This window comes from Sarcophilus harrisii, chromosome 2, assembly GCF_902635505.1.
Source record: "Sarcophilus harrisii chromosome 2, mSarHar1.11, whole genome shotgun sequence".
In the NCBI taxonomy this organism is placed as follows: domain Eukaryota; kingdom Metazoa; phylum Chordata; class Mammalia; order Dasyuromorphia; family Dasyuridae; genus Sarcophilus; species Sarcophilus harrisii.
In genome coordinates this window covers 387,847,502-387,860,249 of record NC_045427.1, presented here as the reverse complement: position 1 = coordinate 387,860,249, position 12,748 = coordinate 387,847,502, and the positions used below count along the sequence as shown (strand labels likewise).

The 12,748-nt window shown below is 32.3% G+C and overlaps 1 pseudogene; it reads left to right on the top strand.

The window, feature by feature from the left end:
* The first annotated feature begins 11,053 nt into the window (after window positions 1–11,053).
* LOC100927557 lies at window positions 11,054–12,480 on the top strand (annotated as a pseudogene).
* Window positions 12,481–12,748: the final 268 nt, after the last annotated feature.

Below are 12,748 nucleotides of genomic sequence, written 5' to 3'. Positions count from 1 at the left end.
GTGTCTGTTTTTCTACAAGCTCTCCAACATTTATTGCTTTCCTATTTTGTCAACTGTATTAATCTGATGGTCTGAAAATAAAATATAAGAATTGCTTTAATTTGCATTTCTCTAATTAGTAATTAGAAGCATTTTTTCATATTGCCATTGATAGCCTGTTTTTCTTCTTTTGAGAACTACTTATTTATATCCTTAAACCATTAATCAATAGTATAGTGGTTCTTATTCTTATAAATTTGAATCAGTTTATTATATATCTTATAAATGACATTTTTATAAGAGAAATTTGGGGCAAAGATTTTTCCAAGTTGATTATTCCCCTTAAATATTATCTTAATTGTAAATATTATCTTAATTGGATTTGTTTTTACAAAAACTTTTAAAAATTTTACATAATCAAATTTATCCATTTTATCTTTTGTGATTTTATTCCTTATTTGGTCATGAATCAATAGATCTGAGAGGGTTTTTTTTTTCCCATGTTTCTTTAATTCATTTATAATGTGACTTAACACCTAGATCAACTCCCATTTGGAGCTTATCTTTTATATCATGTGAGATGTTGATCTAAATTTAAATTTTTCCATCTTCCCATACAATTTTTATAGTAGTTTTTGTCAAATATCACAGTAGCTGTGGTGTTTGTTTATTAAATAATAGGATACTAGACACATTTGTTTCTGTATATCATATATTTAATCTGTTCCATTTGTTGGTTTTTCTATTTTTGAACCAGTTAAAATTTGTTTTAATATTTTTTGCTTTGTTGTATACTTTGAAATCTAGCACTATCAAGCAAACTTCATTCCCATGTCTTCATTATTTCTCTTGATATTCTTGAACTATTTTTCTTACCTATGAATTATATTCTTACTTTTTCTTTTATTAAATAATCCTTTGTTTAGCATGGCATTGAATAAGCAAATCAATTTGATTTTATTGTTGGCTCATTTTTATATATTGGCTCCTTTTACCCATGAGCAATTTCTATTTTCTCAATTATTTAATTGTTTCTATGAAAAATAAAATTGTAGCTGTTTTTATATAGTTCTTATGTGTATCTTGGAAGGCAAATTCCAAGTATTTTATACTGCATTAAATAGGAATTTCTCTTTCTATATCTTTTTTATGTGTTTTATTGGTATTATATAAAAATGCTGATTATCTGTATGGATTATTTTATATCCTGCAAGTTTGTTGAAGTTACTGCTTCAAATAATTTTTAATTGAGGATCATTAAGGTTCTTTAATTGAATCATCATATCATCTGCAAAAAAAGATGATAATGTTTCTTCTTTACCTATCATTATTATCTCTGTTTTTTTTCTTGGCATTGCTTTTGCAGCATTTCTAGTACAATGTTAAACTGAAGTAATGAATTCCTCATAGAAACTCTTTTTTCATCTCTGTATTTATTAGAAAGGATGATAATTTTGTATCTTTCACATACAATGGCAGTTCTTGGTTTTAGAGATATACTATTGATCATTTTAAGAAAATGTTCATTTATCCTTATGCCTTAAAGCATTTTTGAAAGAAGTATGTATGATAGTTAGTCAAAAGCTTTTCTTGCCTCTGTTGATATAATCAATAGGACTTTTGTAGTTCTTATTATTAATATAGTGAATTATATTTGTGGTTTTCCTAATACTAAGCCAACTTTACATTGTTGGTATGAAGCCAAGATGAGCACAGTGTATAATCTTTACATGATATTGTTTTAGTTTCTTTATTAATATTTTGTTTAAAATAATTTTATCTATGGTCATTAGGGATATTGATATATAGTTTTTATAGTTTTGTTTTTCTGTTTTTATTCTCCCTGGTATATCAAAACCATATATCTCAGAGAACAAATTTGACAGGATCCCACCTTTTACTATTTTTACAAACAATTTATGTAATATTAGAATTAATTGCTTTATGAATAGTTGATAGAATTCACTTGTCATTTGATCTGTTCCTGGAATTTCTTCTTTAGAGATTCATTTATGACCTATTTAATATCTTCTTCTGAAAATCTATTGTTTAAGTTCTCTAGTTCTCATTCTGTCCATTAGATTATTTCATATTATTGTAAATATTCTTTTATTTCATTGAATGGTTGATTTAATTGGCATAGAATTGAAAAAAATAATTTCTATTAATATTCTTTGTTTCTTCTTTTATAGTGAATTCTTTTTCATTTCTGGCACTGGTATTGGTTCTCCTTTTCCTTCTTTTAAATCAAATTAGTTAATAGCTTTTCCATGTTGTCTTTTTTTTTTTTTTCAAAATGACAGCTATTAGTTTTATTTATTAATTGAAAAGTAGTTTTTTTTCAATTTTGTAACTTTCTTCCCTAATTTTAAGAATTTCTATTTTGGTGTTTAATTACAGTTTTTTTTATTGGTTTTCGTGATTTTTTGTTAAATTTTTAAATCATTGATTTATTCTTTCTCTTTTTATCAATTAAAATATTTAGTGATATAAATTTTCTCTTAAGGGCTTCCAAAAATTTTAGCATTTTGTCTCATTGTTTTCATTACTTTTAAAAAAACTTCAATTCCTATTATTTGTCCTTTGACCCCATAATTCTTTTGTATTTGTTATGTTTGAATGATTTTGTTTGTATGATTGATTTTAATAGGTTCCCCCCATTGGAACCTTATTTAATATAATTTATTACTTTATGATCAAAAAAAGATATTATTTCTAACTTTCATCATTTATCTGTAAAGTTTTTATATCCTAAGGCATGATCAATTTTTGCAAAAGTGCCTTGCATAGCTGGACATATGTATTCTCTTTTTTTATTTTCATTCAATGTTTTCAGAAGTCTAGAGTATATTATTTTTAAGTTCTATTCCTGTCTTTCACATCTTTCTTGTTAGTTTTTATTGGTTTGATATAGGACTGATGGTGTAAACTAAGGTCCTTCAGTATTATAGATTGTTATCTATTGTTGCAATATCTTTTTAAACTTTCCTCTTTTTTAAAAAAAAAATTTAGAAACCATATCATTTGATATATTTATGCGTTAAATATTGAAACCAATGTTTTGTCTATTTTATCTTACAGCAAAATATTTCCTTCTAGCTCTTTAAGTCTATTTTTGGTATTGCCTTGTCTGAATTCAAAATTGCTGATGTGATTTTGTGTGTGTGTGTGATCACATAAGTCAAATTTTACTCCAATCCCTTATTTTACTTCTCTGAATATTTATGTTTTAAATGTGTTTCTTTTAAGCAGCATATTGTAAATTTTGTTTTCTAATCTTGTCCTCTAAATTCTTCCATTTTGTGGGTGTTTGTCCCTTTCAGATTCACAGTTATAATTACTTTTCCCTATATTATAATTTCTTATTCTTTTTCTTCTCTATATTCTTGGCTTCCTATTTGTTATTGATCTTTGTTTTTTTCTTTTAACATTCTTTTTACTATCACTTCTCCAAACTTGTGGCTATTTAATGTTTTTGTTCCATCTCTTACCTAATGTTTGGAAGTATAGACACTCCTTATTGAGTGAAGAAGTTGTGAACTGAAGTGCATAAGAGCCATTGTGCAGTACTAATATTTTGGCCTAAGATACTGGAAGCCATGGCCATATTTCCCCAAGAAAAATCATGGTTAAAGTATGGATGGCTAGCACTGTAGGGAGTATGTGTCATAATGAAAAGAACCTGATGCTGATAAATGAGCAGCATGGAGTAGTAAAAAAGGTACATGACTTGTAGTCAGAAGGCACAAACTCTTAGGTACTTTTTAGTTTTCTGTGCATGAACAAATCATTTTCCTTCTTTGAATCTTGTTTTCTTCATCTATAAAATGCAAATAGTAAAACTATCTACTTCACAAAGTTGTTATGAAAATAGATTTTAAACCTCAATATTCCATGAAATGTGTTTTATTGTCTTCACTATGTCTCAGTTTTTTCATCTGTCAAATGGGTTGACAATCCTTAGGTTTCTTGTGAGAATCACAACAGGAGGATACATTCAAAAGTTTAAAATCCTATACAATGATAAGGTGTTATTGTTATATTTCAGGGGGCTTGCTTAATTATTGTCAATGTTTTTGCCAAAATACATTAATTATGGGATTTCCAGAATCTAGCTTTTAAACTTCTTGACAAGTATTGAGAATGCCATGTGAGAATTTAAACCATATTGGGCTAAAACCTGAAAATTCAGAGAATTTGTTGAGCATATCAAGTTGAAAAGTTATTGATGATTTAGGCTCCTGGCTTTTTTCAAAGAGCATTATCCAATGGACATTTCCTAAAAATTCATCTTGAAAGGAAACTTGTGATTTTACTGATGGCATAAAATGCAAAACAAAGGCAAGAATGTATAACAAAGACAGAGGTAGTTTAACTAACTCTCAGTCCTAGTGAGTCTTGCCCCAAGCTGATTTTCATAGCAACCAGAAGCATTGTGAGAGTTGAAAAGAATTCTAGATATTCTTATTTCCAGCTATCTTAATTCCAGATAGCTACTTTGTAGTTACATAGAATCCCCAAGAGGACCTGAAAGATATAAAATAAATTACCTGAGTAGAACAGCAGTTAAAGAGAATTTTCTTACCTCAAGTCAGATTAGATACTAGGTATCAGAAAGTCTGAATATAGTCAGAGAAAAAGCACTTTAAAAAAAACAAACTCAAATATGTCTAATGGCTTCTCTAGCTAACTGGCTAGCTGTATCTGGGTGAGTGTGACATCACAGAGAAAATGGACCACTGGAGAGAGATAGAGGTAGAGGAAAAAGAAGAATGAAAGGGGAGGAGGGAGGGAGGGAGGAGACAGGCACAGAGAGAGAGAGAGAGAGAGAGAGAGAGTATAATAGAGAGAGAGACAGAGACAGAGACAGAGAGACAGAGATTGAAAACTTATTCTAAGAGCAGCAATAGTCAGCCTGAAATGGAATGTGACACCTCAAACATAGCATTAGGACAGAGACCTGGTGAGAATGCTTAGTTCATTTTACAGGATGTAACTTTGGCTATACCTGGAGCCTTTTCCAATTGGAATCACAGAATGTTAGAGACCTTAAAAGACAGAATGTTAGATTTGGACAGGGACCTTAAAATGTAATAAAGCTAAGACTATAGAAAACATCCCAGTCCAAATCCCTTGCTTTACACATAAGAAAACTGAATATCTAGAGGAAACCCAACTAGTGGAAGTGATGTGCCACAATTAAGTAGCAGAGCCAGGATTCAAACACAGTCTACTACCCCCAAATTTATTCTTCTTTTCCTGTATCATATTGCCCAGTACTGATGACTCAATACCATTCTATTCTCTCCCATTTTCAAACATTTAGGACTTTGGATGCACACTCTAGTATCTTTAAGTCTTGTTCACCATTTGTTTCATAGGCATCGATTTTGTCTTTCCAGATAAATTGGGGATATTTGGGGACAAGAAAAGGTGCCTTTATAGTTCTAACATAAGAGACAGGTAAAGGGTAGCTGCTAAATAAATACTCTTTTAGCTGATTGATCCAAAGCAAAGCAATTCATTCTGTCTCCAAACTGAGGTAATGCCGAGTGTTGCAGTCAGGAATTGTGAGTATACAGTGATACAGCACACTGGATAATATTTCAGTCTCTTCATTTCATTTGACAGCAGAGAAGCTGATTAAAAACAGCCGTACAAGTCAGGAAAGGGTAACTGGGCCCTTCATTTTCCCTCAGCTCAGAGGCAGCAGCAACTGTACTCCATGAGATAACTATTCAGGCAGAAAATTACTAATAGACACCATCTAGCTGATGAATGTCTTCTCCTTAATAATTGATATCACTCCATCTATTTTCAAAGGTTAGTCTTACATTAAAATTACAATGCTGAATAGGTCAGCCTGTGATTTAACAATAAATTATTTCACCCCCTTCATGTTAGCGTTGTGTTTGGATAATGATGAGGTTCTTATTCCTACACACCTTCTGCCCCACCCCCAATGAAACTATGAAAGAAATTGCTCATTTAGCCTAATCTCTCTCACTCTGGATTTGGGGATCTGATTCATTCTGACTCATTGTCATTTGCTAGACCACATACTTCATGAATACGCATCTATTCTTGTGCTCTTTGCCTCTCTGTCTCTGTCTCTTTCCCCATCACCATGTCACTCTTTCTCTCTCAGTCTCTGTTTCTGTCTCTCTATCTGTTATCTGTCTGTCTCTCTCTCTCTCTCTCCTCTCTCTCTCTCCTCTGTACACATGTATTTTGCAATCTTCTCCACTTTTAGAAAAAATGAGTCACACCCAAGAATAAATATAAAAAGAATTAATATGAATAAAACAAGCTAATTAAATATAGGGAAGTTAGAGAAGGAGGGGACTATAATAAGAACAACTTTCTCAAGATATGTATAAGAGGTATTCATGTTATATAGGAAAAATGAAGGATGACAGATGGACAGTTGAATGCTGCGGGACAATTAATAAAACAAACAAACAAAAAACTAGCAGAAGCCTCTGGGACTTTGAGAGAATTCTCAGTGGAATTACAGAAAGATCTAAACAAGAATGGGATAGGTGAGATAGTGGAGGTGGAGTTCTATTTTGTACTAATGGAGAAAATGCACAGATCAGGGAGCTCAGGAATCTAAAGAAGTAGTACTTGGGTAGAATTTTTTTTCAAAGTTTTCTCAATTTAGAAGCATGGTACTTACTTGAAGGAGATCTGGATTTAGACCAATGTCTTGGTGCTGATATCAATACAGCACTGAACTGAACCAAGCATTTTTATTTCCATGATTTTCCCACTCATCCTATGAGCTTCTGTTGTCCCTACAAAACACCACCACTCTGTCATATCAAGCATGTTCAAGTTTATAAAAAGGTCTATATGGCCTGGTAGATATAGTCAGGAGAACCTGAGTTCTCAAATACTCACCACAAATATGACCCTAAGGAAGCCATTTAATCCTTTCCCTTCTCAGTTTCCCCATCTGTAACATAAAAATAATGCCTGTAGCACTACGTTCAAAGAGCTCTTATGATACTCAGGTGAGATAATGTCTGTAAAGTACTTCTGAACAAAAAGTCTTATAGAAATGTCAGTTATTTGCAGAGTACTTTATATGCATCAACTCCCCAAACCTTTATGAAATAAAGACTAAGACTTTATCCCCATATCACAGAGAGAAAACAGACTCAGAGTACTAAAACTATTGGTTCGAGATTACATAACAGAGTTTAAATAGGTCTTAGGTTTTCTGAGGTCTGATATAGTTCTTATGATATAATGTGATAAATATTAAGTGCCTACTATGTGCCAAGCACTTTGATAAGTGCTAGAGATATAAATAAGAAAAAAAAAGTTTCTGTCCTCAAGGAGCTTTTAATCTAATTGGGGAAAACAATACACAAAAGAAAACTGAAAAGCAGAGGATAGAGAATATAAGAGGGTGCCCAGCACAGGAGCAAGATGAAGAGATGATGAAGGAGTTGAAACTAAACAAAACAGCTGGTGGCAAGTGAAGAGATCATTGGCATTTTGAGATCTTTATTAAAGTAGGCCATGAGAAGAATTTTTTGCTCTATCCTCAAGTCATCCAATCAGAGAAGCAGAAGAAACTAAAGATACTGATGAGATGCAATGAGATGGCTCATCATCCAAACACTCTTCCCTTTCAATAGAAACAGAGAATGGGCAAAAGAGATATATAATAAGTGATCAATGAATAAATAGATAAACAAATAAATGGCTTTTTTGTGAAGTCAAGTAATATCATGGTGGTTCAGACTACTGGTCTATTCAGATTAATATTCTCCAATAAAATACTGAAAAAAATAATTGATTGAAAGATACAATTGACCTCTCTAATATCAAATAAGTCCATTTATTATTCTAGATCTCTTTTCTCTGCCTAGTCCAAATCTGCTTTATAGACTGGAGTTGATGAGCAATAAATAGAGCCATCCCTGAATTTTCTGGGCTATTTCGATCTATCATTATCAGTCTTTTACTCATCCCAGCTCTGGCCTATTGATTTCCATTACTGAGAATTCCTCTCCACCCCCCACTACCTCCCAAGAAATTTTCTTTCTTCCCCTCCTAATTTTGTTTTATTCCATGGAATCACTTCACTCTCTTTAAGGGTCTCTGAAGTGGTACATTTAAAGAAAACAAAGAATTTTGCCAATAAAAAAGGCACTGGAAAAATAAAGATGAAACACGATAGACATGCTTCGCTCAAGTAATTTATAATCTATGAAAAAAATAAAACAGTAAATAATGATTCATTCAAGTTAGAATATAAATACATAATAAAAGTCCAACAGAAAAGCCTTTTAAAATTCAAGAAAGGGGACATCATCACTAGCTGGAGGGATCAGGGAATGCCTTATGGAAGAAACAGCACCCGAACTGAACTTTAAAGGCAAGTCAATATTTCATTAAGCAAAGATCAGGATGGGGTGGAGGGTATCTGTTCCTAGCACTGAGAAGGTATATACAATGACACAGGGCAAAAAGTAGGGTGAGATTGGCAGGTAGTGAATACTGAGTACTAAGCTCAAGAAGGGCATTAGTATAAAACATCTTTACCTTGAAAGGCTAGGAATATGCCCCCAATACATTTAGTTCAATTCTATAGTTATCTATTAAATGCATTAAATAAATACAACCAAAAGACTATTCTAGACATTAAAGGAGGTCAAAGAAATAAATTAATTTGGTAGAATTCTGGTGAAGATGACCAAATGAAAAGTCACAGAGGAACTCAGGTCTCTCCATATCCCCCAGAAAAGCATAAAAATATCACCAAACAACTCATAAGTAAGACATGCAAAGTGAAATCACAGTAAGATTCTTTACCCAGTCCAAAACCATTCACAAAGCTAGACAGAATACTGAGAAGCCAGTCCATTAGGGAAGCCAGCATGAGTGAAGGTAAATAAACCAGAAGCCTGATAGTCAGCAGACCAAAGTTGTTTCAGGAGACACTTGAAGCCTGAAGTACTGTAAAGGGAAGTTGTAAAGAAAGCAGAGGGAAAAACAGAGTAAATGCATAGAGAAACCCAGGAAAGAAAATATGTAGTGTTTCAACTGGCCACAGATTTGGGGACACGATGCAAACATAGTCCTAAATAGGACAACCCAGGATGCTCAGTCTCAAAATACTTCAAAAGGCCCTGAAGTCTGCAGAATACAATACTCGTAAATAGGAGATCTTGAAGGATGAGAAACCTGAGAGTTATGGGAAACCTACAGCACTCTGACCTCTCTTACTTCATATTCCATAGTTTCTCTGACTACAATATTTCAAGGATCTGTAATGCTATAGCAATCTGACTTAAGGTACACCAGTGATCCCTTCAAACTACAACACTCTGAGCCTAGAAGTACAGGGGAGGCTGACTACCATAGCATTCTGAATACAAATATTCCATGAAAGGAGCCCAAAGGATCAAATTCAGAACCAAAAAGGGCATGACTATCCCGTTAAAGAGCACAGGAAGATATACACCTAGCACAAAAACCCAAAACAGGAACTGAGACTGAAGATATAAATAAAGAAAAGGAGATATTGAACACTACGAAAAAATATGATGGGTCAAGAGACTCTCAAGGGACAAATGCAGGGAAGATAATAACTTCATAAGTACAAGCAGATCCTCCAAGCTAAAAACTGGCTTAGGCACTAGGATCACAAGAGTATCCAGGGAAAAAAAATAAACTAAGAAGTTGTTGTATTTTTTTTTTGATGGAAGCATAAGTGAAATAAGAACTTGAGAAGAAAGAAAAGAAAGAATTTTAAAGAAAATGAGTAGCTTAGAAAGAACTGATGAGTTAAGGAACAAGTCATAGAAACAATACATAATTCCATTAAAGAAAACGGTAACAAAACAACATGCCAAAAATTTGTGATACAATCAAAGCAAACATTAAGGAAATAATATGGCTCTTAACATTTTCATTGACAAAACATATCAGATCAATAAATTGGGCATAGAACTGAAATAGAAACATAGAAAGCTAATAAGTTTTAAAGCTTTATTAGAAGTTAAAGTTGTTTAAGTAGAAATTCTAAAAAATCAAAGAAATTTAACAAAACTGAAAAAATGCCTATCAGATCAATAGATAAAACTAGACATTTTTGGAGAGAGAGAATTAAATGTTGATTTAATTTTCAAAAGAAAGAGGAAAATCAAATTACCAGTATCAAAAATAAAAAGGAAAAATTCACAATAAATGAAGAGGGTACTATGAGACACTACTTTGTCCAATTACATGCCAAAGGCTAATAACTTAAACAAAACATTTGCAAAAATATAAAATGCTTAGGTTAACAAAAAAAAAAAAGGAAAAAATAATGTCCATGGGAAATGGGGCAGAAATGAACAAGTCATAAATGATCTCCCAAAGACAAAAATCCTAGGACCAGATAAATTTATAAGTAAATTTTATCAAATCATCAAAGAAAACTTAATTCCAATATTACATAAACTGTTAAAATTGGAAAATAAGTGAACACTTCAAATTCCTCCCATGACATAAATAGACTAATATCCTTAATTAATATTGAAATTAAAATGTTGGTAAAGAAGCTATACTAATACATTAAAAGGCTTCTAACTATAACCATGTTAAACTCATACCCTGACTGAATAGTTGGTTCAATATTAGGAAAACTATAAATATAATAGGCTTCATTAATAACAAAAGCTATTGGAATCACATGATTATATTTTCAAACTCTTAGCAAAATATAACACTCATATTTGTTTTTTATTTAAAAGTAAACTAGAAATAAATGGACTTTGCCTTTACTTGGTAAATAGTGGCTCTCTAAAATAAAGAGCCAAACACACTCAACCTTGACTAAGCAGCAACCTCATCCATGCAGTCTCTGGCAACCTCCTTCCTTCCTTTTCTCCCTTTTAAAGACAGCCAAGTCCACCAATGAAAATGTTCACTCACCAGCACAGGAGGCTTAGTAGGTTGGAAAAAACAAAGAAAAAGCATAGGAATAAGAATCATGTGTTGAAGTAAATATAGAACTAAGAAAAACTAAAAAAAAAAAAAAAAAATGACCAGATTCTTAAAAGAATTATCACAAATGTTTCCTGATGAGGCTACTTTCCCTCTGTCTTCTGCAAGAAAATTGAAATAACCAAGGTCACTAGTCTGTTGAAGAAATTGTCAAATGTATGAATAGAAATAATCTGGAGCTTCAACTTCAGGCTATCTAAAGAAACTACTTAATAGGCACTTCCCCACCTCTCTCTTCCAAATAATTGATGCTGTCATGATTCCAAAATTTATAGACTTCTTGGGCAGGACAAATTATAATCTTACTCAGTTTAATCTGATTAACAACAAATTTACCAACAAACGTTACTTCTGAGACATCTGACCAAAGCAAGACTGTGGTAGATGCAGAGGGACTATGCCTATGTTCATTGTTCTGTTAGTTTCTCCCTGGTCTCACATCAGTGAACAGACAACATGGGTCCTAGGAAACATTGCAGATGATGGTTCAGCCTACAGAAACTTTGCATGGTGCAAAAGATCCTATTCTAGCTCCATTTGTCATATTATATGAAGTTCCTGATATATTATCATTAACATTTAAGAAATCTTATCTGGACATTTTCAAATCTTTGTTGTCCCAAAAATCCTATTCCTAAGAGAAGCTATTGACCAAATTCCTTAATTCACCTTTTGCCTCATGGTAATAGAGAAATTCTAACATATCTGTTAGATCATTTCCTATCTCACAGATGGCTCACATGCTTGACTGAAGTGGTGGTAGAAAATGAAGTTGTCCCACAGTTAGTGAAACTTCTAGGATCTCATAAATTGTCAATAGTATCTCCTTCCTTACAGGCTATAGGAAATATTGTTACTGGGACAGATGAACAAACTCTGATTGTCATAACTTCAAGAGCAATTGCTAGTTCAAGAATCTTTGCTAACCTATTTATTGACTCCAAAACCAATATCCATAAGGAGATTTCGTGGATAATCTCAAACATTACAGCTGGCTATCAGGATCAAATACAGCAAGTTAAAAATCATGGATTAGTTCTATACTTGACTGGAATTTTGCCAAAAAGAGACTTTGAGTCGCAAAAAAAAAAGATGTTATATGTATGGATTATCACAAACTACACAAATGATGGAACAATTGATCAGATTGTGTATCTTGTTCAAAATGAAATTCTAGAACCTTTAACCAATCTTTTATCTGCAAAAGACAGCAAAATTTTCCTGTTTGTTATTTTGGATGTAATTTAAAATATTTTTCTAGCTGCTGAAAAACTAAATGAAACTGAAAAACTGTTTCCTAATTGAAGAATGTGGAGGACTAGACAGAAATGAAGCACTCCAATCCCCTGAAAATGAAATAGTACATAAGTCTTCTTCAAGCTTAATTGAAAAATATTTTCCACAGAGCAAGATCAAAATATTGTATTAGAATCTACCTCAAATGTCTGTGCCTTCCAGATTCAAGATGGCACACCTGAGACCTTTAACTTTTAGATTTTATATTCAAACCATCAATTCTTGGATGCCTTGTTCTTGGTGTAATTTTATCTTACTGTGTCTCCACAAAGATCTTTTTTTTTAAATATGATTTTTAATGTAGCACTCAAGCATACTTAAACAGTTTGAACTCTGCACATATTGTATAAAATCTCTATCCTCAACAGGGTTCTTATTTCTATATAGAATTTTCCGTTTTACAGTGTCTTATAAATAAAAACTTAATTTTCCCCCAATCCTGAAGAAAAAAAGAATCAGCATAAGT